Genomic DNA, 24,778 nt, shown 5'->3' with positions numbered 1-24,778 from the left:
CTTCATTGAAGGCCACTTCAATGATCATTTGTAAGGTAGTTCTGTTTCTTACTATACTGAGACAACCGAATGAGTATTTATTCTACCTGAGTTTTTTTTATTAGGGTAGCTAGGGGCTGTTATAAAGTCAAACTGCATGTGGTATATACTTTCTTCAACCGGAAGTGATGTCATTAAGCGGACGTGCACATAACATTTTCATGAAGGTAGCAAGAGGCATAGGACTTTCTGTTCTAAAGTTGTCTTGCATTACATATCGATTTTAGTCCAAATCGAAGTACTGCCACTCGTGAAGATAATCACAATTTAGTGATTCAGCATTTAATTTGGTAGTCCTCTTCTGTCTCCTTCCATATATCACTGATATCTACAAAGATACTGAATGTGTCACGAAAGTACTTACGTATGACCTTCCTCTTATTCTCTTTCTCAATGTGTGTTGGATCTGAAATGATATTATAAACATATGTGTTATTTCTATTATGTTATTTCTATCAGATTGTCATGATAGGAACAGTTTGGATGACAATCTATGTAATCAGTTTCACAGCAATGACAAAATGGTTATTTTCATGGTCAAAGATGTTAATTGAACACATAATTGATTGTCACATTTTAATCCCGTTAATTTAAAAAAAATGCTTCGTTGTCCCGTGTCAAACGTTGCCACTAATGGTCTCAGCTAATACTGTCTGACTTTACCAGTTTGTAGCGAACCTGAAGTAGCTTCACCAGGATGTTGCAATTACGATGTAGCTAAACCAGTGATTAGCAAGCATGATGTAGCTCAAGCCAACAATATGTTGTTCAACGGGTAAGTTGGAAAGCTGATGTAACCTTGAATGATGAACCGATGTAATGTACCTCAAAAGGTAAAACCAGTATAATGTTGGGCTGTTGAACACCAACTCGGTAAAACACGTAGAGGGGCTTTTGATTATTTACACTGCTCCTGGACCCAACCCCATCCAATCCTTTTCCCATCCGATATATTATGTATATCAATGAATATGAATGAATGAATGAATTTCTTTATTTCCTCCAGAAGTTACATCCGAAGATTTACAAAATCTCTGATATTCTCAGAGCAAATGCATTCTGCTAGTATTTATATATATGGGTGCATTATTAACACATAAAATACATATACATATAAACATACCTCCACCATCGTGCAATTTCGTCTGAAATAGCTTACCTACACACACTAAACTTCGTTTGCGACTGGCTATGCACACGTCTTGGTTCTTGCACCGGACAGCGCCGCAGGTCTGTGCGTCGCCCTGAATCTGCAAGCATGGATGATCATTTCGTACCTACCGACGCACTAATCAAGCAGGGTAAAACGAATGCATAAAGGGACTGTCAAAACAATATTATTGATGTTAAGAGGTACATTCGTATTTAAAGCCCCACCCTGGCTATTAATAGCCCGCACGATGGCGGCGTTTCAGTGACTGACAGTGTAAACACAACCGCGTGTCGAGAGAAGCTTTTTGAAAACCGTACGAAAACAAGATTACCTTCAAGTCAACTTCGTATGAACTTGAATGAAAAACCTTTGATACCAGAAATGCCTCCATATCTAGGTATAAATCCATAAATCTCTAGTTTCATCATAAAAAAAATTACTCGATCGTGTTTGAGCGTCTGCCTCAATAACAGTGGGTGCAGCTCATTTAGGGTTGCGCTTTAAATTGCAAAGCACGTGGACATATGTACATGTAACACATTCGATGCATTTGTGGTCAAAGTGTATTGTGGTGTATATATTTACGGCAGAGCAGCAGTACAACAACTGTTTCGGTAAATTAACAGTAACAATACATAAAAACGAAATTTTGACGTTACTTACACAAGTATTATCTGTAAGATATTTTCAGTTCAATCCGAAAATGACATGTATTGGGGTAGTTTAGGCCTACATGTTTCATTTTGTCACTTGCATTCAACAGTTATACCATACAATAATAAGATTGTATTTTGAAACAACAATTATATGAATATGTCATGTGTATCAACATAACAATGCACATAACCAACTGGGCCCGGTTGTTCAGAACCCAGTTAACTCTTAACCAGCCGTTAAGTCAGTGTGAACTCTCCGTTAAATTTAACCAAATGGTTATGTTGTTTCCCAAAGCATGGTTATCTTTAACGACTGGTTAAACACCCGTTAAAGTTAACACTCCTACCGACCTCCGTTAAATACTTAACACCTTGGTTATCTTTGAAACAAAATGGCGTTCATGGTTAGGCCTAGCGCCGCTTTCATGGTTCCAGAGGTTAATGCCAGACAACAGAAGCGATTCCGAACTGTTAATTTTGCATTAATTAACTACACAGGCAGTGAACTTCGTGATAGGTACAGATTTTGGCGGGAATCTATCAACTACATCGCCAATATACTGAGGGAAGATTTGGAGCGCCCTACACAACGAAGCCATGCTCTAAACGTCGATCAACAACTGATGATAGCTTTCCGTTTTTACGCAAGTGGTAGTTTCCTTCAAGTGATTGGTGATACGATGTGGGTGGACAAAAGTACAGTTTCACGTGTCATAGTCGATGTGACTGATGCCTTGGTTAAAAGAAAGAACGAATTCATAAAATGGCCACACACACGAATGCTACATACGTCAGGTTCAAGATGGATTTTTCGCCCTTGGTGGTCTTCCGAGTGTCCTTGGTTGCATTGGTGGTACACACATACGTATTCAGGCACCGACCAGAGATGAACCAGCTTAAGTTAATGGGAAAGGATACCACAGTATCAACGTACAGGCAGTGTGTGACCACGAAGGTACGTCTTGTGAGATTAGAGTACTGTCCCTTTTTGCAATTAGAGTAGCTTCCCTTCCAAGGTCTTTAAAATTCCGCATTAAAAAGATTCGGAATTAGATAGATAATGAAAGGTTTGCGTAAATGCTCTCATTACTCTTAATAAATACAAATGGGATATTCTAGTCAGCTAACAAGGGGTGTTTTTAAAGTTCTTTTCAGCTCTAAGCTGTGTCAAGAGACTGTAATTTTAAGAAAATATAGCTGTAAGAAGTTTGTAATATATAATATATATGCCTATGAAAATCCATTAATCCATCACGAACATTGCTTATTTTTTTTAATTATTGTCTAATTTGTAGGTAAATTTACGAATGTGTGTGCTAAATGGCCGGGATCAACTCATGATAGCCACATATTTAGAACCTCTACTTGAATACTTAGAGAGATCGCACACTTCAATATCAGATGGCTTTATATTGGGAGACAGTGGATATCCTTGCAGGCCTTTTCTCCAAACCCCATACATGACTCCACAAGGCAATGCTCAGCAGAGATACAATGACAGCTTGTGTGCTACAAGAGTTACAATAGAAAGAACATTTGGTAGATGGAAAAGACGGTTTCGTGTACTTCATTCTGAGGTAAATATGCATAGTATATTTGTGTACTTACCTATAATCGAATATTTACCTAATCGGTGCTTTAACCAAGATGTTAAAATTTAACCGAGTGGTTAGCTTACCTAATAGTTATCTATTGATCCTGCAACAGTAATTTAACGGCTGGTTAAATAACGTGTGGTTAAATATTTAACGGTTGGTTAGGAGTTAACCTGACTTTAAAATAACCAGGTTCTGAACAACCGGGCCCTGATAAATAAGTAACGGGTGAGGTTAGGTGAAATGGGGTGTAACGTCGCGTCCAAGATAATTGCACTTATATAGCGACCTGCATGCACGTGTATGCGTATGCGTGTGCGTGGCTGCTTTTTCTAGTCCGGACTGATACCGATTTATAGTGCTAGCTCACTGAGATACCATGCTGCAGTTGAACATGAATACCCCACTCAGACACAGTATACTGACTCCGAACCGACCAGTCCTTGTTTAAGCCCCTTAATGCCGAGCGCCAGACAGGGTAACAACAAGTACCATCTTTTAACGTCTTTTGGTGTGACGCGGTCGCGGATCGAACCCCGGACCTTCCGCACTCCGGGCGGACGTTCTACCACGGAGGCGGTCATAAATAAGTAACGAACTAAAACTAGATATTTTGACCTACATTAGGCCGATCGAGATAATAGTGTACTTACGATAAAGGAAAAACCCAATACACATATTGGAAGACAATTCTAATTATGGATTTCATTTTCTTTCACATAATTCACACACAAAACGGAGTTTGATCATTTGCCTTATTTGTTCGGTGGATTTGAATACACTTCGCGCATAAGTTTTAAAACACAATCTGGCATCACTTCCCGTTCTGTCTACCCCAATCCTTCATCTGGTGCTATGTTTAATATCCGTTTCTTCAAGTCCAAGTTTCTAGGATCCCTCCAAACACTTTGTCTATTCAGCTCCAGGAATATTTGTCATTGACGAACTCCTGCACCATTCCCTAAACACGATCGCCTGTGCTGTGTCACGCATGGATGACCAGAGCAGTGTGAACAGATATCTAGCTTTGCCTTCATCTAGGTCCACAAATCTAGGTGTGACTCTGATCTACTAATCCCAAGAATTGTTTGTTTGTTTAACGCCGCACTCAGCAATATTCCAGCTGTATGACGGAGGTCTGTAAATAGTCGAGTCTGGACCATACAATCCAGGGATAGACATCATGAGCATCGATCCACGCAATTGAGATACGATGACATGTATCAACAAACCTAGCAAATTTAAACCAAACAATTATCCTTGTATAGTCTGGTTCAAAATTATTGAGAATTTTATTGTCATATTCAAGAAAGCATACATAAAATATCAATATTGACAAGTGTTTAAACATGAGGTATGGTCATAGGGAAGCAACTCTTCTTCAATTTTAGAAGTTGCAAATTAGAGTTATGTCCCTTGATTGTGGAGCAGACGACTTTTCCTGATATATGTCAGAAATGAGTGCAGAGGAGAAAAGAAGGTTGATTCTACAGCTCCATGATGTACGCATCACTGATGCTGCTACATTAGCAAAGAGCACAGATACTCCTCATTCTACAGTGCATAGAGTTAAGAAGAATATTGTGAACAGTTCAGGAATTCGGCACAGAAAAGGAGCGGGGAGACCTCGAAAACTGGTGTTTAGTGATCGTGTGAGACTGGGTATTTGGCTTCTAACAACAGAAGGCTACAAGAGTCTTTGAGGGTAATTTAACCAGTGAAAGGTATACAGACATTTTGGAAGCTCACCTGATCCCAAATGCAGATTTTTTTAATGGAAATACTTGGATTTTGCAACAGGACAATGACCCCAAACACACTGCAAGACATGCACGGCAGTGGATTGTGGACAACAATTTGACCGTTTTGGACTGGCCTACCTACAGCTCGGACTAAAATCCTATAGAAAATGTTTTGGGACTCATGAAGGAATCGGTGAACCAAAAGGGATTGATAAAAGTTGATGACATGAAGCGCGAGGTGGTGCGATATTGGGACTCTCTCACCCACGAGACTCTAACCTCTCTCATAGGAAGTATGCCCAATCGTATAAAACTGTGTTTGGAAGCAAATGCTGGTCTGATAAAATATTGATGTTACTACGATGTGATTAAAAAAGGTTTGTGCTCACTTAAAATATGTTTTTTTTTTTTTTTTTTTTTTTTTTTTTTTGGGGGGGGGGGGGGGGGGATTTTCATATTTACAATTTTAAAGATTTTTCAATTCTCAATAATTATGACTCATACTGTATCCTTCAGACTGCAGTTTCAAGGGAGAGTATAGCATTTACAAAGCAATCATGGAACCTTTCAAACCAACCAACAATTACTGGGTGGTCCTTAGGCTTCCAAAAAACTATAAGCTACGATAAATCAATCTATTGCTAGAAGGCTGATAAAGCTTGTGGACATGACAGTAAACCCAACTATTGCAAGAGGGCACCGAGGATGAGAGTAGTGGCACCTTTTTAGTTGGTATTTTTGTATGATGTTGTGTTGCATAACGTTGCACAACACCTACTTCTGATATTCCCTGCAGTAATATTGGAATATGGCTATATTTTTTTGATTGTTCTATGATGGTTTGTGGTTATTTACTGATTGCTGTAGTTCTGTACATTACGATTTCTTCTTGAAAACTCCACTCATAGTCACTTGGTTCGATTATGCTAAGTTGTTCAGCATATATTTGAATTCTTTCCAGACATACTCGGAACTTGAGTGGATTCATACCATGGGTAAGTTTTTTTACAGGCAATCCATCACCTTCACAGATTGATTAACATCTCATATTTGTTAATTCGAGGGCAAGGCTTCTCTCCTAAATAATGGAACTTGACATGCTCACTTGTAAATACAGACCTGCTCACTTGTAAATACAGACCTGCATTCATCTGACGCAGATTCAACAGGAGTTGATTCAGGTCATGATTCTTGGTCCATATTCAAACAACACGGTCTTTGTTGTTTCCAGCGGTCTGTAGTTTGTACAATGTGGTCAGTTTCACTGACTTTCTTGTCAATAACATAATCACCAAGGTATCCATCCTTGAAAGGTTGATGAGGGCCAGGACTGAAATCTTCAGATTTTTTGTCACTGTAGGCTTCCATTTACTACTGCGATCACTTAGGAAATGTCAACCCTCAGAAGTCTAGCTTGGAAAGTAGACACGAAGTCTAATAAATTCAACTCTGGTCATTTAGATGCTGTTTTTCCAAATGCGTAAATCGTCCCCTGACCTCTGACTAGCTAAAAAGTACTAAACACTAACGATTCAAGAACTGACTCCCCAACTGCAAACAAGAGTATCCCTTCATCCCCCCCCCCCCCCCCCCTTCTCAGAAAACAAACTTTTAAAGGTCACTTTATCTTTGTCTCACACATTTTGGAATGGGTATATACGAAATACATAAATAATTATGAGAATTGTTTTAAAACAAACGTAACTGTAAATTATTACACTAATAACGTTTATGTTTATTGCAGACAATGGTCGAAGGGAGACAATTTCTTGGAGAAGGCGGTAAGGGTTAACCAGTTTCCGTGTAGGACAGCATGATTAATTGACGTGTTAAAACTAGAGGACTAAACATTCAGTATGCTTAACATTCGGGAGGTGAGCCTTATAGGAAAGTATAGTTCATGGTTATGTAACATACACACTCTCACAACGTTGCGGGTGTAAAAATGTAACAATGTCTCCACTGATACTGTTTGTTACGAGATAATTGCACGAGGGCAAACTATAAAAGAAACCTTATCATTATCTTTCCTATGTATAATGATATGTGTAGATGCGAAATACATAGATTATTATGAAAATATTAATTAAAACATTCCTAACTGTAAACATTGTTTCTTTTACTTGGCCACAATGATCGAAGGGAGCAAACTCGATGATATGAGTAAGTGTTAGATAGGTATAAAGAAACTTATAAAAGAAACTTTGTTTCACACATGTATAATGGTATATGTACATACGAAAAAACATAAATTCTTAGGAAAATATGTTTTATAACATTTCTAACTGTAGATAATAAGACCTAACACGTGTGTGTAGTTGGGCTCAATGATCGAAGGGAACCAAAACTCTGTCACGGTGACAGTCGGGAAGAGTTGATCCAGGTCACGGTGTAGGAGGTATGAGCAATTTCGTTCACCGTGAATAATTGACGTGCCTGGCCAGAGTGTTAACATGCAGTACAGTAAGTATTAAGGGAAAAATCTAAAAGTGATGTATGATTCATGTTTGTATATAAACTAAGCACTCACAACGTTGTGGGTTTTAATCTTAACAATATCAGCATGTCTCCACTGATCTAGTTAATTGCAAATAATATTAAAACAATGCAACTACACTTCACACTCTTCTAAAAATGAAAGGTAGATATTTACTAAATTTGTTTTGCCTAATAAAGTCGATATATTTAATTAAATATCATAGATACACATATGAAATTTTGAAGCTCGATAGTCTCATGTTGTCGTTGTACAAAGGCATTGAAAACTGTTTGTCATGTCACATAAGGCTACAAGATTCAGCTGAACTCAGTATCTGGTGTGACCGCCCCGGACAGCAATCACGGCTCTGCATTTCCTCGGCACTGACTGGATAAGTGTACGAATTCTGTCCTGCGGAATTCTGCGCCATTCTACTTGTAATGCGTTGGCCAGGCGTGGGAGTGTCTGCGACGTGTTTAAGCGTTGGCGTACACGTCGATCGAGTTCATCCCAGAGGTGTTCGATTGGGTTGAGATTTGGAGATCTCGACGGCCAGGGAAGTCTACCGTGACACAAGCTGTGTGCTGTGAAGCGTTGTCCTGTTGAAACAGCTCCCTCTGGCGGTCAACGTAGCGATTTTGTCGAATTCACGTACACAGTGTTGGGCAAGGCTCATTTCGACGACGATGAAGAAGAAATCGTGATTCATCGATAAACCACCCTCGTCTCCAGTTTCCCAAATTCAAAGGCTGTAAGGTATGGCTCCAATGCAAGCGTCGATGGATCTGTTGCAAAACAGGGGCAATAACTGGTCCTCTGGGTCGGATTCCAGCCTCGCGAAGATGGTTCCTGACAGTCTCGTCCGATAGCCTCCTCAAACCAGGGATGCGTGCTGCAGTCTCCGTAGCTGTGGCATTGCGATGACGTAGGTGGAACAGTCGAATGTAGCGATCCTGTGCAGGGGTGGTAACTCTCGGTCGGCCGGTTCTCGGACGGTCTTCAGCGGAATTGGACTGTGTGTATCGGTCCCAAAGGCGGCAAATGGTGTTGTGGTGGACGTTGAAGTGGCGTGCAACACAAAAATGCGATTCCCCTCTTTGGATACGTCCTATGGCGATGTTCCGATCGGCAGCGCTGAGTCTCGGCATTTTCAAACTTGAAACATGTTGGCAATTGAATGACAAATTATTGCTTATGCTTGCCTTTTTATAAACACTACCACGAGTTACGAATACCAAAACTTGTACGTACATTTTGCTTCACTGTTTTCCTTCCTGACATTTTTGAACAAGTGTGAACACAATGCCGTTTAAGACACTGAAAATCGACAATGGCTACGTTTTGACGCACCGTTTGTCGAATATCATGCCACCAATATTTTCAAATAACATATATCCAATTTATATACCGGATTTTTTTTCTGTTGACAGGTTCAATGAACTACATACTACCTGTGCGTTTCTTTTTTTTAAAGAGTGTATTACATGAAAAAATTATGAAAACCTATAAATTATATTTACCACTGTAGATATACAAACAGTTTTGTAGTCAAACACTTTTAGTCAATGCCACTTATGTTTTGTTTTCATGATACGTTTGTTTTCTATTTTTATTTTACATATGCATTAAAAATCAAATGTCATGATCTTATTCTTGATTCTGAAGGTACCACATGGAAATTGGAATTCGTTTTACCTCCTGATAGATGTGTGCTTTGTGACAGTATAGGTACTTGCATCAGCAAGTTGGTATGCCATGAAATCTCTTCCCGCCTGGGCTTACGGGTGACCCAGTCGTCTAGGGCGCCGCGATTCGCTATGTAGTGCCAGGAATCTTTGATTGTGGGTTTGTGGGATTGTGGGTTCCCGGTTCGCCCCGATTATGTTTATGGGTTTGACAGCACCGTACCCGTGCTCGTGGGTTTCACCGAAGTGGTAAACGTCTGAGACCTGCATCACTTAGGGCTTTCCTCCCACATTAAGCTGACACGCCGTGATATAACTGGAATACTGTTATAAGCGGCGTTAAACCCAACTCACTCACTCTTTCTTTTCCCTTTGCAATGTCCACATAAGCATCGTCACCCCTTAAGACCATTTCCCCACTTCATTATAGTTTGAACTAACATCAGCGTGTAGTGCTGAATGAACTTATTGAGCTTTGTCCTTCAAAACAATTTCAAGGAGCATTACCCAATGCTCTTATGACCATTTCAAATGATCTGCAACATTCTCAAAGTGTAAGAAAAATTGTGAACTTGCTTTCATTACAAAGAAGGTACCAATCTGACATTTTGTCACATCAAAGTAATTTGGGAAATGTTGACGGCGTTTACTTCAGTTTTGCTATTACAATTCCATAAATCTGTCACATCTCCCCTCTATATCCTTTTGGATTTCTAATACTTTTAACCAACTCCCCCTTCTCCCTCTCTTGTGAAATCTGTAAATAACCTGTAAACTTAAATTCAGGTCGTATCCTCTCGCGCTCACATAGTACAAACAGTATTCTAGAACCAGCTTGAAGAAAGTACCACGAGGTGAATCGAGCTCTCTATACTGGGATGGTGACAAATCGCTTGGGCGAAGTGGGCGAAGTTTGCTACAACTAAGGTGAGTAACGATAAATTACTAGCTGTCAAGTTCACTACCAAAACTCTATATTGTACATGCGTCGACATGCTCCCTTAAGACTCACTAGATAATGAATTTCAAAAAGGCATGAGCCCATGATAAGAACAATATCCGGACGAAGGTAGAGACAGAAAGTTTTACCTTCATGCCTTTGAGTTCTTTCCGTGTGAACATATTTGTTGCAGGCCCTTGATTCCTTAACATGTCAGCGTTGATGATGATCTCACAGATCCCGTCTGTCTCCGTATAGTTCACAGCGACACAGTGGTTTCGTCCCAGACACGCGAACTTACACATCTCCAGCCCCATATATAGATCTAGGGTGTAGCTAAGCCACGGGACAGCAACATTAAACCCAAGCATCGCGAAACCCATTGCCAAGAAAACAGTGTTCATTTTCAGACCTGTAGTTTGACTGGCAGCACCTCCCAAACCAATTACGACAATGCCTTGATGACTAGAGCTGCAATGTGATCAATATTTGGAAACTGTCATTCGTCTTTTATATGGAAGCTCTCAGAGACCATTACGATTACATTATTCATACATTATTCACTGACTTGAAATTTGAAGAAAGTAATGGTTGAAAAGATGGGCTTGCACACGCGAAGTGATAACGCACGATTTGTCTCTCTTCAGGACAAACGTTTGTTTCGTGTATTTGTGGTAAAGTTGTGTATAAACAGTTGACACATTGCAAATATAACGGGTTTCTGAAACGTAAATGATAATTGTTTCGTGGTACCAGTAAGCAGATTCATTGACCCATCATAAACATGATCGAAAGCTCATTAAGTTAGATTCTACATGTTCAGTGTTGGGTGCAGGTACTTTTTGACAAATGAATAAAATAACCTGTAAGGAATGCTGCAATTATAGTTATGGCACCAATGAAGACGCCTTTTCGGCTGGGGGGCACGGGTGGCCCAGTCGTCTAAGGCGCCGCGATTCGCTGTGCAGGGTTTCGTCCTTTGGGCATGCCAGAAACCTATGATTGTGGGTTCGAATCCCGGTTCGCCCCGATTATGTTTCTAGGTTTGTAAGCACCATACCTGTGCTCGTGGGTTTCACCGAAGTTGTAAAGGTCTTAGACCTGCATCACTTCGAGCTGACACGCCGTGATATAACTGGAATAATGTTAAAAGCGGCGTTAAACCCAACTCACTCACTTTTCGGCTGATTCTTTTGTCTTGTAACTCGGGATCCGTGACGATCGGACGGACAAGCACCCATTCCTATACCCCTCTTCCACTTCGTGACGGGGGATAACTAACGTATAACTGTAGAGACATGACATATTGTGCCCATGGATGACGATGGTAGCACAAAAAACAAGACGATTTCCGACTATCGAATCATGTGGACAAGTGTTTTTTATAAGCTGGTCAGCAGGTTCGTTACTTTTTCTCACACTTCATTGATAGAACTACGTGTTTGATTGGATTTCAACATAACATTATTACATTATACATATGAATTTAAATTAATGATAAAATGACGTCAAATGGAGCAACCTTTTACATATCCTGGAATGTGAAATTCTGCACGGAATAATCCAATCAGTAAACTTTCTTGCTTTCCCATACGTTGACCTTACAGGGAGTTTTTATACCTCCCTGCTCATCGGTAATTCTTTAAGTAGATCGGGTGGTCATGTTTGTTGACTTGGCTTACAGTTTATTCAGTATGCAAGGCCATATGGCCCATAGTACAGTTCAGTTTTAACATATACATAAAAATCAACGTGATCTTGAACATAGCATAACACAGATTCACCTTTGTCTAAATATATGTTTTAAATACATTGCTAAAGATGTTATAACATCTTCGTTGGTAGAATTTAAACAATTGATCATTAATAAACTGTCTTTGTGTGTAATATCTAAATTAGATAGAAACTTTGATCTCAACGTTTTATATATTTTACATATGAGAAGAACGTGAAACTCTTCAATCTGGTTGGACCGTTAGTACATATACAGTTTATAAAATCACTATCCTTCGTTCTTCGACATTTATTGACATGGAAGTTATGGAGAGATATTCTAAACTTACAAATTTTCTCTTAATAGAGATTTATCTTAAATATTTTTCATCATTTAATTGCTTTAGCACATTTTAACATTGGAATGGGTACCTATGATCTTCCATTTTAATAGTTTTTTTCAATATTTAACAACACGCAGCTCGCTATGAACATATATGCTATAGCCACCAGTTTCACCAAGTACTGCCTTATTTGAAACATATTTACTTATGCATTAAAACTGATTAAAATAAAAAGTGCGACCTTTTTCAATGGATTACAAATATTTAATGTCCCACATTTCCGAGCAGTATAACAACATGGGTAGAATTGTACCATCAAATATCGAATTTGTTGTGGAAAATGAGATATATTTGTTTTCCTATAATAATTTATAAACAGGAAAAATTGCTTTATATGCCTGAAGCGCTTAAGATCTTACATGCTTTGGACCAATCTAGTCTTGAGGACATAAATAGCCCTAAACACGTGTAATAACTTGCAAGTTTTAAATGTTTATAACCATATATCCAATTTTCATGCTTCGATACAATTCCACCATTACTAAAAACAATAACATTGATTTTCCAAAGGTTGCTTTAAACCCCACTTAATACAAAAGGACTGCAATACATTAAGCTGTTTCTGCAAGTCTAACACATAGTAGGACACCAGAGCACCATCATCCACGAACAGCAATAGCATAATATCTATAATGTCATGTGTTACAAACACACCATGATGACATTCTTTGTATATTTCAGAACCAAGTTCGTTTATGAAAAAGACGGGGCTTCAGATGCAACATTGACGAACACCACTGGAAGTTGTAAGACAAGGAGTCATACCCGAGTCAGTTTCTGTACATGCTTTGACTGAAGATACATATTCATAAGGACTTATGACAATTTTCGATGACAACTTTTAGTGATCAAGAGGTACAGCAATTGTTTTCTATCAACGTGATCAAAACCTTTGCTGAAATCAACAAAGGTGCCATAAAAACGACCTCTAGGTTAACATAAAAATTTTGAGCAAAGTGACTGTATAACAAAGATATTTTCAACCGTAGAATACTAAGAGCTCGACACTGTGTTATAAGGTTAAAATGCATCTCAAAAACCATTAGAAAATGGTAACAAATAAAACCGTTAATAGCTATAGCGTTTATTAGATATACAAAGTTTGTGACAGAGAACTTTTTGATTGAAAGGAATTAATAGATAAAAGACATTTCACATTTATCACAAGAGTATTCTGGACATTTTATATTTATCATTGGATTGGTTCCATGTTATCGTCGATTAGTTAATGAAACAAGCAGAGAGGCAAGATACTTTTCATTTGTAGCATCCGAAGTCAGTCACAAAATCAATCGAGAGATGATCAATCTGGAACGTAGGCTTCGGTATTTTTCCGATTACAACACACATGAGTTCATGGTCAGATCTAACTTTTAACGAATGGAAATGAACGGCAATACGTTCAGTAGCTGTGGTATGGTCGCACTGGACACCCGAAAGCAGTTACGACAACTGCTTAATTAGAGCGAAACACTGCTGGGCTTCAGATATCATATCATTTACTTCAAGCCAAATTCTTAGTCGTTTTTCAACAAAAAAAACCAAATAGTTTTCCCATGACATTCAAAACAGATATATCTCTATAATTATTTGGTTGACTGACATTTCCTGATTTGTACTGACCCGTGAAGATCCAGGGTAGAATAGATCTTCAGCAAACCATGTTTGCGGTAAAAGGCGACTATGCTTGTCGTAAGAGGCGACTAACGGGTTCGGGGGTTCAGGCTCGCTGACTTGGTTGATGCATGTCATCGATTACATTGTGTAGATTTATGATCAAGATATTTATCACTGGTTTGTTTGGTCCAGACTCGATTTATTTACAGACAGCCGTCATATAGCTAAAATATTGCTTGGTGCGGCGTTAAACAACAAACCACCCAACCAACCTGACTTGTATAAAGACATTATCATTCCAATATTCCATGCCTCGGGGAAAATACCTGTATCAAGGATTTTATTGAATAAAAGCAACAAATATGGTTAAATAAAATCTGATATTTTGTAAAATCATGGTGGGACTCCATCAACGCCATTTGTAAGGCTTTTTAATGCTTCTCTCACTTCTTGATCTGTGATCACACCAGATAAAAAGTTCAGTACATTCATCACACATATATTGACAATCAAATTTTGTTTTTGCCGTCATGCACATCGTATTCAATAAATTCTGAAAACAGGAAATCCATACATTAAGAGTTATAGTATGTCTGCAGTATAGTATATAACTGTCCACGATTTTTTACGTAACGTCTTCTCAAGTATTTTCCTAAACGTTTTACAATATCCTGCTAACTTGATTTCTTCACTCAATTTAATGTCATAATTTTTTTTCTTACGTTAACAAATCTTTTTGAATTCTGATTTTGCACATATATATTTGTGCAAGTTCAAATCACAGTTATGATTTCTGAAGTTGTTGAGACATACATACTTTCTAGATTTCAAATTCTGACACTCTGGCTGAGATACGCGACGTTACCTGGACCAAGAACAAACAGCGCCAGGACATGTAGCCCAACATATGACAATGTCAGTGAGCTTAGTAACAGTTGCCTTAAGGTTATCCTTCAAAATAACTCATTTAACATTCCTCCACCGAGATGGAGGTGGTAGGTGAGTGACTGAGTTGGGTTAAACGCCGCTTTAAACAATGGTCCAGTTATATCGCGGCGTGTCAGCTTAATGTGGGAGGAAAGCCCGAAGTGATGCAGGTCTCAGACGTTTACCACTTTGGTCAAACCCAAATAACTACATGATTTTGTCCAACCACTAACGATGTGAACCCCAAATATCTTACACAATTCAAAAAGGCTCTACCGAGGTTATTTAAAGGAAAATCACTTACTCATCGTTGTTGAGAAAATTCATCTGAAGTGTATTCTTTATCAACAGGTACATAACCTTTCTCATCATCTATCACATAATCTAATTCCTGACCAGTCCTTGCATTAAAATCTCCACATTGGCTGGAAGTCACCATACTCTTGGATAATATGAATTAACTGGCGTTCTTACTTGTCTACACCACTGTCCTTCTCATTAGTATATACTGGAGAGTCCTCAGGGTGTATGTAAAAACACACACCAGGAACGTTGGGAAGGGAGATAATTCATCCTTCATTCTGAAAACCAGAGTGTTGTCCCAAAGGGAGTTAACCCGGTTAAAATATTGTGACGAATAATTTTTAATACAAACGGAAATACAACCTGAGAACAAAGTGGCGCTGTACCACAACGAAGCTGGTGAAACTGATCACTGGATTGAGTGTTTCATCTTGAGCGATTTACCAGGGCGCTGCACCCCACCCCTTTTTTCTAAATCACTGCCCTTTTTTCTTGTTCCCTTCCTTTTCTGTGTAGTGTCCCTAGCACCCTGCCTGACTCGCCCGGCTCTTAAAATAGTCAGAATAGAATTACCTCCCTTTATGAAACCGCGATAAAATGTTTTTGTAGCAATTAGCCAGACAGTATTCGAAATGAAGACATATCGACATGTGGTGACACGATGCCAACCAAGGAGAGGAAAAGGGAATTAGCGGCCAACGAAACCACGAAATGTCGTCGTCTAGTGGACTTCTTCCAGGGCAAGTCGCCCGTAACTCCATACCCTAATCTGCTGTAGAGTTTAGACCCAAAACATTTCTACATCTTGTTACGTGTGTATAAAAGCTATATCGATTTGCTTAATGAAAGTTTGTGGATACAAATAAATCTCAATAAATGCTGTTATGGATTCCGAAGTTTATATGAATGTAAACGAGTTATCCTTGTAAGCGACGGCGTCCAACTTGTAAACACAGGCGATCCGCCATGTTGGATCGGCATTTTCTTCCTATAAAAAGTCATGTCTTATCTCGCGAACTGTACCTAACCATGTATCTATTAAGTGGTTAGTTTTACATATTGGGCAAACGATTTGTTGGTTGTATTTGTTATTGGCCTTTGGGGTTGCCCTTCTCGTTGTTTCTGACGCAGTAACGCGGTGGGGGACACCAGCCCACATTGTACACCATTGTGGAATCAAATCAGGGCCTTCGTGGTGACGGGCGAACGCTTCAACCATTCGACAACTCCACCGCCACTGTGCATTTTAACATATCAGACCATTCTTGGTGGTTTAGAAAACTATTATACACATCACATTATGAAAGACCACTGGTAAAAAGGCTTTATGTAAACATCCACTGTTATACAAATTCATTATAAGAAAAATATTGGATTGAAAATAAAACGGCCAAGGAATAACCGGTCTCGATAATCTGCCAAAAACAGATTCCCACTGGGCGCCAAGGCAAAATAGATATAAGGTGTTCGAGAACAATAACAAACGAAACCAATTTGTCCAACTTTTTATTACATCAAACATGCTATCTCTTCCTTACTTGGTAGCACTAAGAGATGAGTTGCTGTAAGTTTTTGTTTTCCAAACCCAAACATTGAGATAAAGTTTACATGGTTTAAACTATTTCAGTAACTTGGCACATTTATTGAAGTGTGAACATTGTGTGAACAATTCTGACGTTTACAGTGTATTTATTTATGTGTCTTACAGTATTCTAGAAAACCCAAAAACTACGTAGGTAATGAAATATGCATCTTCAGAAAAGTTAATGTACCTAATGCATAAATTGTGAGCAAAATATATATATTTCAAAAGTTATCAGCCTGCAAAAGGTTATCTGCATCGAGGAACTGAAAAACGAGATATCCAATTTCAATATTTCATAAAATAATAATGAGTACGACACGATGCGACGCACAAAACAGTGCCAATATTCATTATGCGTCCTTGATCAGAATAATTAAGATAAACATATACCCTTCACATTATATCAATGTATCTTATATCAGTACAAGTGAGTGTGAGTGTGTTGGGTTTAACGCCGCTTTTAACAGTGTTCCGGTTATATCACGGCGTTATATCAGTACAAATGTTTCTATGGTCAACAATAGCACACCGTGCCATAATCAAAAGATGACATCCCTAACTGTGACATGTTCACCAAACATTTAGTCTGTAATCATTCTTACCATCAGAGTCAGCTACGTCATCAGTTCTACTGATGACAGCGGTGGCTCATTTGTAACCGCCACCTCTGTAGGAATCCCACAGAACATACAGGTGAGTTCCCTTTAAAATGATTGTCCTTAGTTATCAGTACATCCTGTAAGTCCTCTGAAAATCATCATATTTGTAAACCATGAGATAATAACGACTTCATACCAGCAAGAGAAAAAGCGGAAAAAATAACCCCACAAACATCCTACAGTTGATAACTTATATTATGTCAAAGTTAACCAGCGCCAAGGCATGACGGGCTTATAAACAAAATAAGTGCCAGTCTTGGAAGAACTATGTCTCCAAAATTAAGGCACGCACACCAATGTCCATGGTTAAAAAAAATATAAGGCAAAGGTTCAAACTCGTCTGTACACCATCCTAAAGAAGGTTACAAGTTAATAACTGATAAATCTGACATTGCACAAAACTTTGCTAGCTCTTGCCAAGCATCGTCATCATCAAATTATGGCTCCGAGTTTCAGAGATATCAGAAACAACAGAAAAAGTAAAAAAGTTAATTTTATTCAAATAATGGGCGGGGTGAAGATTACAATGAATTATTTTTTTATATGAATTACGAAACCGCTCTTGAGCAAGCTTATGATGCTGCATCAGTGTATGATACTATCGACTAGCAACTATTTGAAGCATTGCCTTGAGACACTGTTTGATATACTCGTATTTGACAATCTGTTGACGTCAGGGAATCTTCCCCCTTCGTGGCATAATGTCATTGTAGTCTCCACACCAAAACCTGGCCGGGATCATACAGATCCCTCAAATTACCGCCCTATATCTTTAACTAGTTGCGTTTGAAAATTGAATAAATAATTTGGTTTGGTATAGTTTAGAATAGTTTGGTATTTGGAAACCAATAATCTTATGACAAATATTCAATGTGGTTTTCCGTTAAAATAGAAGAACGATAAGAATCGTTTGTGAAAAATAATATTGTCAAGAAACATCATATACTGTCAATATATTTCGACCCTGAGAAAGCCTATGATACCCCCTAGAAGCATGGCATTCTGAAGGATTTACAATTTGGGTTCAAGGTCGTTTACCTCATTTTACATCACTGTTTTTAACACAGGCAAATTTCAAGTCCGAGAGGGGTTCCACCCTGTCTGACCATTATCATCACGACCAGGGTGTCGCGCAAGGCAGTATGTTGTCTATCACTCTAATTAGGACCAACATAAATAGTCTTTCAAAGGTAATAAGTGATTCAGTGGGTGGATCACTCTTCGTAGATGATTTTAATGTTTCTTGTTGTAGTAAAATATGCATACAAGACAGAGACAGTTACAAATCTGTCTCAATAAAAGGTCTCATAAAAACGGGTTTAAATTTTCTAAAAAAAACCAATCGTATGCATTTCTGGAGAAAGTAAAAGACGCATAAGGACCCTGAACTATCTTTGAATGGCACCCCTAACAAAGTTGTAAAAAAAGGTCAAATTCTTCGACTCATCTTTGATGTCATTGAACTTTTTTACCACTTTTTTTTAAATACCTTAAAGCCAAATGCCTGAAGGCATTCGATTTGTTGAAAGCAGTTTCTCATTCAAAGTTTGGAGGGGATCAGACAACCACTTGTACAGATCTTACACTTGTACAGGTCACTGATCCATTCAAAACTTGATTACGGCTCCATTGTCTATGGTGGAGCATGTAAACATAATTCACAAAAAATAGATACTATCCATCATCAAGGCCTGAGGCTTTGCCTTGGAGACATTAGAACTTCTCCTATTCATAGTATGTAAGACCGCCTCCGTGGTCTAGAGGTAGAGCGTCCGGTGGGATAGCGGAAGGTCCGGGGTTCGATCCCCGGCCGCGTCATACCAAATGACGTTAACAGATGGCACTTGTTGTAACCCTGTCTGGCGCTCGGCATTAAGGATTGGTCGGATCGGGGTTAGGTCTACTATCGCCTACAGTGCACTTTGCCTACAGTATTATCAAAACAATGTAATGCACCAGTGGCTGTCACTAATGAGCTCCCATTACCTTCAGTATGAATGGACTCTCGCACTATGAGAGACTGAGAAAACAAACCTTGATAAGTGATAACAATTTTGTTTATACTTTGCAACAAGTAAAACATTGCAAATCATGACATCAAGACGTCACTTGATATGACCGTATCTCACTCATTAAAATAGCACGTAACTGCGTCAGAAAATAATAAATATTGATTGAATGTCAACTCTTTTCCCTTCATCATAATTTACTCATTACAATAGCACATTAATAACTTGTCACTCTCCATTGATCATATCTTTCACTCTGTCAAGCTTAATGGTGTTACCAGCAGCATCAAGGAATTCAAGGGGGCTTTTCTGTTCATTTGAAAGCTGATCTTTCGATCTTTGCAGTCTCTGGTCAAGTTCAACACAGATTCGTTTACGAGGAGGGGGCGCGCACCATGCTGGAACTGTACTAGTTTGTTTCTCTTGGTCTTCTCCAGTTTCTGTAACACTCGGAACAAGGCGACAATACAATCCGCTCTTCAACGTGTAGGACTGAAGGGTAGCAGCTTCCTCTGTTCAGGGTCTGCAGCTCCTCATTGTCGATGGCATGAACATGCGTTGTCTCTTCCTGGGCGCGTCCTCGGAGATTGCTAAGGAATCTGGTGTTGGCCTCATCTTCGGGAGGATGGACGTGGGGCGTACTGTTTCGGACAAAATCACCAACAGTTGTACATTTGCCAAGGCACCCGGTATCGGCACACTTTCAGTGTAGTTGGTTGGTTTGTTGTTTAACGCCGCACTCAGCAATATTCCAGCTATATGACGGCGGTCTGTAAATAATCGAGTCTGGACCAGACAATCCAGTGATTTACATCATGAACATCGATCCACGCAATTGGGATCGATGACATGCATCAACCAAATCAGCGTGCCTGACCACCCGATCCCGTTAGTCGCCTTTTACGACAAGCATAGTCACCTTTTGAAGGCAAGCATGGGTTGCTGAAGACCTATTCTACCCCGGAATCTTCACGGGTCACTTTCAGTGTACACAGGTCTGACGGCGATTGTTCAGTCTGTATCTGTACCCATCAAGGAGCACCTGCCTACTACCTCTCTGGGACAAGACATACATATAGTCTACACGCTGTGGATTAGCCATGGCATCTGATGAAACTTAGATTTTTCCTGCATATTTTATAGCATATAGTTAGGGATGTATCATTATTAGTATAGGCAAACTACCACACCATGCTACAATTTCTGCAGGCAAAGTACTCTCCACCCGGCTCGGAGTCAGTATACTGTGTCTGAGTAGGGTACTCATGTTAAACTGCAGCATGGTATCTCAGTGGGCTAGCACTATAAATCTGAACGGATGATGTAAATCCTGCTGGGGTCCATGCACTGCATGCAGGTAGCAACACTTCCCATTGTCCCTATTATAACCACAGCCTTCAGTTGCAGGTGATCTATAACCAGTTTTATATTGTTTCGTGGATTGATCATAAATTCTCTGAAATGTTCTCAACAAGTCTGAAATCGAATCTGTGATAATGTCATTGAGCAATATTTAGCTACATGGAGTTATTAGCCCGCCTGATAAATCTACCTTACCTTATAATCTTAATTCAATTCCATGCATATCAAAGTATCCTATGTATTCACTTTCATCACATCCACTCATCCATCATACAGACAACCACATTCAACATTACATAGTCACACTAAGTTACAATCATAATATATTTCTACATTATGTGACGCTGTAATAAGGTAACACCTTTCACTGTATGATACGCAACAACCACAACGATAACATGTGGCCTGGTTGCCAAACACATTATCCTGCTTGTTATCGTCTTTGTTTTGTTTCTCAAGTGACGTCATATTTATGTTAATATGTCGATATATTCATAAGCTGCCGATATGGTACGAGATGGCTGTATTTACTGTCTGATTTGAGGGTTGTGCCCTTTGACTCTTTGATAATGTCATGCAGCATGCCTTTGGACGAATTCTGACTGATCATAGTCGGTTTCGTAATATTGTCAACGTGCATGCTGACGGGGAATTAGCTCTTGGGGGAATAAAGGACAAAATCGACATCACTGTCCCGGAACGCTTTATGCACAACATGTAAACAATAAACAAGAATTGCACAATGAGCGGAATACCTGCTCTGACAACACAAACACAGCAATGAGCAGACTTTCCAGCTCAGGCGTACAAGAGGTGAGCGGAGCCCCAGCTCACCTCAGGGCGTTTCCTACGAGCAGCATATCCTGCTCGAGGTCGTCCCTATGCCAGCACTCGGAATACCAAGCCTGACTAACACCCTAGTAACTGTGTAATGGTAGCACATATATAGTAATGAACAACAATGGACAGACAAAGAGACAACGACGTTGCTTTGGACATATGGGCGTGATTAACAAACACAGTTCATGGGATGATCAATTAGGGCAATAAATGCCATACTATAAAAAGCAGTAGTTAAAGGGAAGTGATATGGTAGTCCAGGCTGACTGACAGTCAAAATACAATGAAATGTTGGTGAGGATTAACAACGGGGATTAGCGCCTAAAACGTAATGACAATTAAGTTATGGAGACATGGCTACAGGGTAAATTGCCCTTGAAGTCAAATGTACTGCAGACAATGGTAGTCATAAATCAGTCGCTATGACAACTTCCCTCCGTTCCGTGAAGCTTGGACCCCAAGCTTTGACAAGTCCAAATTGATATGTGTGAACTTTTTCACCAACGGAAACAATAGTGCAAAATGTGAACAAAATCAGTTAGATGAATTCATGATATCGTTGAAATTCTTGTGCAACAATATACCTATGCAATGACGGTATGAGAGTGGTCATCTAGCCAATTTGATTAAGTGCCAGTTTGAAAGTGATCTTTGTAATGTGCAAATTCACTACGAGTTAATTACCGCTTTGGACAGATTCAATAAATATATTATTGAGGTTCTTTGAATTCAGGAGTCTGGTTTGGCGGTGCGACTCAGTACTGAATAATGATAATGAGTAATGTCATAAAAAGTACAAATTAAACATCTCAGCAAATATTTCACATAAAGAAATTTGAAACCAGGAGTCTAACTTTACCGCGCGACTTAAACGTTACTTGTGGGTACGTTTGCCCTTTTAAGTACAATGGGTGCTCTTCCCGTGTCTTTAACGGAGCTTGCCCATATGTTATGGGTGCTATGCCCAAGGAAAATAATAATCCTTAATTCCGACATCAAAATTCTGAAATGCTGAATACCGCTGTGCTGTTAATTACTTAATACTGACATACAATATACATGTGTGTGGGTGGATAACCCAAGAAAATCCCTAATCTGAATTCAAAGTCCAAGACAATACTTTCAATTTTGTACCAGACTGTGCACATTAAAAACTTGTAACGAATGACAAATTTGGTCGTTTAGATTTTTGAAATTACGAGTCTAACTTTCAGGTGTGACTCGATAACCCTACAGCTTAGGTTTGTCTGGGCCCTAGCTGCAACTATATGTCTGGCATGGCCTGGAGACATTTCAAAGATTCCCTACACAATAACTTCAAAGATCTAGCTTGACTAAAGATGTAATTTGGAGTATATTGCACACATACAAAACTGAATTTTGGAAAGACACATTTTGGCATTAATATACTGGCTTTGATTAAACATACCTGGTTGCACTATTCAACAGTCACACAATACATATCCTTGATTGAGTCCATGTAAGTAAACACAAATTAGTAAGTCCCAATGAGATATCTTGTACACAGTGTCCATCTTGTAGGTGCCCGTGAGGCGGTTTCTGTATGATCTGAATCATGATGGCTGTGGTCAGGATCACTGCGGGATAGGCGTTTATACTTCCTTGGTCCTGTGTATGAACGAAATCTTGAGAGATTCGGAGAGATTCCTGTTGTTTTCTTCAATCTTATTTCTTCATGGCTCGAGTTGATTATTGTTCTTCAGCGTGGTAGGCATACAGAGAGGTTACGGGATCGGAAGTAAGCTCAAAAGTTACTCCAGCCGGATTCTAACACCAGTTGTCAACGTGCATGTTGACGGGGAATTAGCTCTTGGGGGAATAAAGGACAAAATCGACATCACTGTCCCGGAACGCTTTATGCACAACATGTAAACAATAAACAAGAATTGCACAATGAGCGGAATACCTGCTCTGACAACACAAACACAGCAATGAGCAGACTTTCCAGCTCAGGCGTACAAGAGGTGAGCGGAGCCCCAGCTCACCTCAGGGCGTTTCCTACGAGCAGCATATCCTGCTCGAGGTCGTCCCTATGCCAGCACTCGGAATACCAAGCCTGACTAACACCCTAGTAACTGTGTAATGGTAGCACATATATAGTAATGAACAACAATGGACAGACAAAGAGACAACGACGTTGCTTTGGACATATGGGCGTGATTAACAAACACAGTTCATGGGATGATCAATTAGGGCAATAAATGCCATACTATAAAAAGCAGTAGTTAAAGGGAAGTGATATGGTAGTCCAGGCTGACTGACAGTCAAAATACAATGAAATGTTGGTGAGGATTAACAACGGGGATTAGCGCCTAAAACGTAATGACAATTAAGTTATGGAGACATGGCTACAGGGTAAATTGCCCTTGAAGTCAAATGTACTGCAGACAATGGTAGTCATAAATCAGTCGCTATGACAATATCATCAGAATTTGGCCGTAAATCTGGAATGTGCGTTGTTGGTTATTGTGTTTGACCCACAGTTAACCCTAAAAACAACACCGCTGTCGAAGGTGTCGAAAGTCTCCCCATACATATTTCATTATGCCAAATCCATGGGACCCGTGAAGATCCGGCGTAGAATTAGTCTTCAGCAACCATTGCTTGACGTAAAAGGCGATTATGCTTGTCGTAAGAGGCGACTAACCGGACAGGGTGGTGAGGCTCGCTGACTTGGTCGATGTATGTTATTTTATCCCAATTGCATTGATCGATGCTTATATTGTCAATCACTGGATTGTCTGGTCCAGACTAGATTATTTACAGATCGCCGTCATGTAGCCGTTAAACAACAAACAAACAAAACAATCAAAATCCACGCGTTTCTTTTTTGGTAGAGTATATTTCAGTCTTTTATCATGTGTGTACTTATTAACGAGGGTTGAAACATTTCTCTACAATACCGTTAAGAACGCGTATGAGTGAGATATTAGTGGTTAACAGCACACCACGCACAGTATCAAAAGGGTAACAGAAGAGCGAACAGTTTACCAACTGACACATTCGTCACCTCTCGCCCCTTTCCGCAACCTGCAAGAAGACTCGTACC

General features: G+C 39.4%; 1 pseudogene; it reads left to right on the top strand.

Annotated features, from left to right (window-relative positions):
• The first annotated feature begins 2,240 nt into the window (after positions 1-2,240).
• Positions 2,241-5,339, top strand: LOC139455047 (putative nuclease HARBI1; annotated as a pseudogene).
• The last annotated feature ends 19,439 nt before the right edge of the window (positions 5,340-24,778 follow it).

The sequence above is a fragment of the Haliotis cracherodii genome, unplaced genomic scaffold, assembly GCF_022045235.1.
Source record: "Haliotis cracherodii isolate W230 unplaced genomic scaffold, xgHalCrac1.p SCAF_11, whole genome shotgun sequence".
In the NCBI taxonomy this organism is placed as follows: Eukaryota; Metazoa; Mollusca; class Gastropoda; order Lepetellida; family Haliotidae; genus Haliotis; species Haliotis cracherodii.
Note: the sequence above shows the minus strand (reverse complement) of the source record. Positions and strands in the feature narration are given on the sequence as shown.